General features: G+C 30.3%; 1 long non-coding RNA gene across 10 annotated transcripts; it reads right to left on the bottom strand.

Moving 5' to 3' along the window:
- Positions 1-403: 403 nt before the first annotated feature.
- On the bottom strand, positions 404-5096 carry LOC145136193 (uncharacterized). Of its 10 annotated transcripts, none has more exons than XR_013720287.1 (13): positions 5026-5096; positions 4809-4925; positions 4323-4427; positions 4031-4242; positions 3893-3950; positions 3607-3785; positions 2547-2770; positions 2412-2466; positions 2070-2152; positions 1604-1657; positions 1057-1302; positions 760-882; positions 404-660 (listed from the first exon to the last, which is right to left on the bottom strand). It is a non-coding gene; the product is annotated as an uncharacterized LOC145136193 (long non-coding RNA). The 10 variants fall into 10 exon arrangements; XR_013720285.1 differs by having other exon boundaries at positions 3607-3950; positions 4031-4081; positions 4162-4242; XR_013720289.1 differs by having other exon boundaries at positions 2547-2577; positions 2658-2770; positions 3607-4242.
- Positions 5097-6000: the final 904 nt, after the last annotated feature.

Below are 6000 nucleotides of genomic sequence, written 5' to 3'. Positions count from 1 at the left end.
TATTTTTATAAGAAATTTATTTGACAAGTTCTTTTATGTATTTTTTACGGCCTTGTTTTTGACTAAATTGTTTTAATAAAGTCTTTGTTTACAAAACCTTTTTTACACGTTTTTTATACTTATATTTTTATGCATGGTTTTTTATGATTTTCGTTTTTTACATTTATATTTTTATTTGTTTTCTTTTTTAAATTTTGATTTTTACATAACGTTTTCTAAACTTTGTATATATTTGTTTTCATGCATTTGGATTGTAAAAGCATATATATATATATATATATATATATATATATATATATATATATATATATATATATTATATTTGTGTCTTCAAATCAAAAGTTCACTTTTATGTATAACTAGTAGGGAATTACCTGCGCCGTTGGCGCCGGGTTGGATTAAGTTTGTGTAAATGCTCTTCAAAATTTTATATAACATCTTGAAAAAAAAAGTTAAAAAGTACAATGCTATAATAATTATATTTTTTTCAAGGATGCTTTACCCTGAAAAGCTAAAAATTCATGTCACGAAAGAGAGAAATCTCATCCTTCATTTGTTAGCAAGATGATCCTTCTGCAGCATGAAGTCTTGTCCCAACATCCAGGGGTCCATATCCAGATGTGAAAAGGGTAAATCAATAATTTGTCATCTCTACAACACCTGCAAGAATTTAAAACAACAAAAAAATGTGTTTTAAGATCTTTTCAGTAAAATTAGGTTGCTACTTTTCAGCAGTATAGTAGGTTTTTTTTAACAAACCTCAGGGCTCTGAAGAGCTAGTAGTATTGTATCTCTAGACATAGTGTTCCATATTCTGTAAGCAATGATAATAAGTTCCAACAATCTTCTTCCCCGGATCCTCAAGTGTACTGCAAAATCCATCTGTTGAAAAAAGTTGTTTAATGCAACAAATAGAATTGTACTTTCAAATTAATTTTTATTATGGTCGAAAAATATATTTATTACAACATGTAACCTACGGATTTAAATTTTAATGGTACGACGTTTTTTTTAATAAACTAATAAAAAACTTGAGAAAATAGAAGGATAGATCACCTTAAGGCAATTGCTTTGAGTTGTAATCATGGATCATGTCCAAATTAAATGTAGGGCATTGCTGATTCTTTAAGGGTTCAAGTTCCTTTGTGCAACACGGTTTTGATAAAATTTGATTCTGTGATAGATCAGTTTCCCTGGAGTCATCGGAGTCCAAGAACTTCCGTTGGGTATAACCGGATTCCAATACTGCTCATTTGGCACATTCACCAATAATCTCGTCCACTTTTTGTCTCTTCCAGTTGACTGTGTGTATTCAAATAAGGAAAACTCCAGTCAAAATCACAAGAATGAAAGTAAGTACAACCAAATAAAAATTAAATCTCAACTAAATATGAATCACTTTACTTTTTGGTTTTAGTAGTAGTAGGATTAGTTTGTTCGTATTGGTTTTGGTCTAGTACGAGGTTAGTACGAGGTTACATTTGCTTACATTCACACATCACTCTTTTAAAAGGCAAAATGACATCAAAATACTTTTAAACGACCAAGGGCATGATTGTCATTAACTCGATTAAAAAACAGATAAATATATTGTGTTGCTTACCCAAAAGTGTCATTTGATGCCTTTTCAAAGCTTCAATTTCTTCTCATTCGTTTCCTATAACCATTCCAACTAATTTGTTAGATTCACTGATAAGACAATCTATAACAAACCTGATTAATAGTAAAAAGCACACGACTTTTATTTTTTAAAAAAAACTAAAGTGCATTGTCGTTTTTGGTAAAAAAAATATTGTAATAGCCAAAAAAAAAAAGTTTATGAGCTGTGTATTTTTTACTATGACAAAAATACAAACCAAAAAAACAAAGTAAAAGCCAAAACAATGAAAAAAACTTTAAATGACCAGGGGCATAATGGTCAATAAATGGCCTGCGTTACCATATAATTAGTATAATCACATAGTCTAATTTCCTTCCTACATTCATCATTGTTTTTAATAGAAAACTGTAATTGGTAATTGAAAAATGGCAATCCGAGTGAAGACATTAAAGAGTTGAACCCGCTGAACCTATTGTGCAAGGAGACCTTTCCAGGCGGTACCCCCGGTACAGCCGTAGCCTGCTAGTTAACCGACTCACGACTCCGCGCAGCCTAAAACAGAAAATAAAATCAATCTTACAAAAATAATATATATATATATATATATATATATATATATATAAATATATATATATATATATATATATATATATATATATATATATATATATATATATATATATATATGCAAATGCTTGTAGTAAATAAGGAAGCATATTATAATTGTTTTAAATACTTATTACATATATGGAGGGGGTGTTCATACGACATTCATAGCAAATAGTACATTATATTTGGAAAAGCAACATACTTGAAGGCGGTAAAAAGCAGCATCTTATCAATAAGGTTGGTAATTTCATCAATTACTGCATAATAAATTTCAAAGTTCTCTTTCAGAACCAAAAAACTTATAAATGTAAGCTAATGAATACAAAAGGTGTCTTACCTGTTGTGATGCAGCCTTCCATCTTCTATCACTAACAAACAATGCATAATTTCAATTTTAGATTACACCATCTAATAGCAACGCACTTTCACCCATTTCCAATAAGATTACCATTGTGGGTTTCAGAGTGCTCATTAGCACCATGAGAAGCCAACTCACTACAGGGTATAGTAGTTGATGAAAGATCAATCAGCCCATTCTGTACAAGGTACATTGCATAGAAACTGTTCAAGGAAACACAAACAATCACATTGAAATCCAAAAAAAAAACTACAATTTATTTTTCAAAAACGTCTAAATCTTCATGTCAAAACATACACACCCACAAACCAACTAAATTACAACAAACAAATTCGCAAAAGCCTGACTACAAACAAAACACATAGATTGAATGCATATTAGACAAGGATATGCAAATTGCCATGTATTTCAATTCCACTATTCCGTTTCTACCAATTTTTTTTTTTTTTTTTGACATTTTGTATATATGTTTTTTGTTCTGTAGTTTCACACATTTTTCCAAATAGACCCTTCAGTTTTACACATATAACCGGTGGTTCATATATTTCCCTGGATTATGGATATAATGGGGAAGAATGGTTATTGTTCTTGGACATAAGAGGGAAAAATGGTAAAATGACAGTTTTATGTTCATATTGTTTTTTAAAATTTGTGTGCTATTTTGTATTGGGTTTGTGTCATGTCTGTTACTGAATTGGTTTGTTGCCGAACAACATAATACATCTTAGTATCTCATAAAAACCATATTATATACCTAAATTTTTAGATTATTACATTTTACTCATGTTTTCTTTTGATAAAACTATATTTTTTTTTTAAAAATAGAAGTTGTATTTGAAACCGGTTCCGGTCCCAATGGTTCCATGAGTCATTCCAAAATATGAGAAACCAATGTAACCAGTTCCGTTTCTGGTTCCAACAATATGCTCATCCCTAGTAGTGACTCTTGCCATTTGTATTTAGCATTAACTCCATACGAAAGGTAAAACAGTCGTTTACAGTTATTCAACTGGAAAAAAAAAATACAATATTTGTTTACCTTTTGGGGAGAAGTCAAAAGAGCTGCATAGCGACATAATGTTTGTTTTAAAGTGCAGAAACGGAAAGGGGATGTAAGGAAAATCAACCATTTCGTGTTCCATCTTGTTTATCAGTATGTAGTGAGAAATAAGTATTTGGTGGTAGCCTTACTAATCATTCAGCCTTGTCTATAAACAACTATTGTGTGCCAGAGTCGTTAGGTAGAAAGCATAGATAACATTAGATATAAACAACCACAAACACAAATAAAAATGAAATGAAATGTATATCCAAAGGTAATTTACCAGGGTTAGGTCTGAGTTGATAAAAGTATGGTAGCTATCTGATTAGTTGCACATCCAACTTAAAAAATAAAAATCTGATGATACTTACAAACTAACGATACTAATTAAGCAGAATCAGATATATTGAAGTTTATTTACCTTGTTCAACTCAGTAGGTCTTAGTGTCCTTACCTCAACAACTTTAACTTTCTACCTTGTTCATAAGGTTAATACCAAGTAAAAAATATTAGAACAGAATAAATATATGTCTTAAACTCACAAACAATTACCTTTTTGCCATGTTTCCACAAGAAAAAAACTGAACTTTGTTTATCTTCACATTTGGACAAATCACCCATCAAATGAAACATCTTCAAGAACACATGTTAGTTACCATAAGAAACATTCGGTGATATAAATAATCACATGTATCCATCAACAATCAACATACCCTGGTTCAAGCATTTCATCGACCAGTTGGGATGCATAGTGAAAGTCTCCTTCAAATCTCCATATGTGAAAAGGGTAAATCAGTAATTTGTCACCTATACAACACCTGCAAGAATTTCAAGTCGCAAATGAGTTTTTTTTGCATAAACCCCATGCTGAAGAAACACAAAAAAAAAAAAAAAAGACGTGATTTAAGATCTTATCCAACTTTCGACACATTTAAGAACAAACTTATATATAATTGAAATTATTCTTTTTTGTAAACTAGATGGGAATTAGATGCGCTGTGTTTTTTTTTCCTAATTTCAAGTTGTAGCAAACGATAGAACATATTATAATATTTATGAAAAGATATAACCAACCGCATCCCACCTATTTTTTTTCAAGCCAACCTAACAACAAACTACTACCAAAATTGGGATCTTCAACAACCTGTTTAATAAAAAAAAAGTATTGTTGATAAAGTAAATTTTATGAGTGTCCTTGCCTTATTTTTCTGTTCTTGAAGACAAGAAGATCAACACTTGAAGAAGATCCAAACCTACAAAGTGTGACCTTCTTTTTGTCATCTTCTTCAGTGGGTGTTACCTATGTGATCCCAAATCTGAAAACAAAGAATATAATGATATGATTATATGTCAAAATAATATATTCTTTTTAATTTATGGTCTATTACTATTATTTGATGATATGGTCATAACAACCTCTATGCTGCAGCCTTCTTTTTCAGCTCCTTCACTTCCTTTGTGGCATCAGAACCTTCCGAGCCAGGTGCAGTACCAAACCCGAAGTACAAAAAGTCATTTTATTAAGTAAGAATAAAAATGGGAAATCTTCAGAAAAGTCCCAATATTTTCGGAAAAGTTACACTTTAGTCCCAAGATTTTTTTTTTGAACAAAAAAGTCCTGAAAACCGGCAAAAATTTGCAGTTTGACCCTTTTTGACCGGGTGGAACCGGTACCAAATTAATTTGGGACTATTTCGTAAACTAACCCAAAATATTCGGACTATTTCGTAAACTAACCCAAAATATTGGGACTTTTCTGTAAACAAAAATATTAGGATTTTTTCTGCAAACAAAACCATTATTATTATTATTATTATTATTATTATTATTATTATTATTATTATGTATGGATGGTTGTAGGTTTTTGGTAATTGTAATTTGGTAAATGGATGTGATGGTTTGGATTAGTTGAATGTAAGTTATGGATGGTTGAAATAAGGGTATAATAGGAATATCAAATAGTTGAAACGTTCTACCATAATTTAGCTGGTAATTAAATCCCTATTTAATCTACATGTCTAAAAATCCTCAAACCCTAAATTATAAGTTTTTTTGTTCATATTCTTGATGTGCGTCCATGTATTCTTAGTAGAAATAAATTGTAGCCCCAAAAATCAATATCAAGGGCTCTTAAAAGAATTCGATGAAGACCACCTGATAAGGTTTTGTGTTTCTTTGTTCACATGCTTTTTCAATTACTATTACAATTGCTTCAATTTGATTTATTTGGTTTTATTATATTTTTGTGATCATAACTCTATGTAACCTTATGAATACATACTTTATTAATAAATTTAAGAATAACTCGTCAATAGGTATGCATCGAAGCCTTCACTATAAAAAGAGATGTGGGGTGGTGAATCAAAACTAGTAAATAGTTTTTGTTAAAAT

The sequence above is a fragment of the Lactuca virosa genome, chromosome 9, assembly GCF_052849685.1.
Source record: "Lactuca virosa cultivar CGN04683 chromosome 9, Lactuca_virosa_CGN04683_v6, whole genome shotgun sequence".
In the NCBI taxonomy this organism is placed as follows: domain Eukaryota; kingdom Viridiplantae; phylum Streptophyta; class Magnoliopsida; order Asterales; family Asteraceae; genus Lactuca; species Lactuca virosa.
The sequence above is the reverse complement of the archived record's forward strand: the minus strand, read 5'-3'. Positions and strand labels throughout refer to the sequence as shown.